Source organism: Penaeus monodon, chromosome 22 (assembly GCF_015228065.2).
Source record: "Penaeus monodon isolate SGIC_2016 chromosome 22, NSTDA_Pmon_1, whole genome shotgun sequence".
In the NCBI taxonomy this organism is placed as follows: Eukaryota; Metazoa; Arthropoda; class Malacostraca; order Decapoda; family Penaeidae; genus Penaeus; species Penaeus monodon.
In genome coordinates, this window is record NC_051407.1 from 43714502 (window position 1) to 43714706 (window position 205).

Below are 205 nucleotides of genomic sequence, written 5' to 3' on the forward strand. Positions count from 1 at the left end.
TTTTTTTACATTTTACATTGAAGGAATCGTTTATTGTGTCCCTACCTTCCCAATTCTTTTTTTGGGTTTCATACTCCCGAGATCTGCCCGTGTGTGGGTTTCACCCTCAATGTCAAAAAGGGGATTCTCCTTGGACAGCACCTGACACAAAATTCATTATCAAATATCACTTCACAGTATACTTGTCATTAGATGTATTAACTTC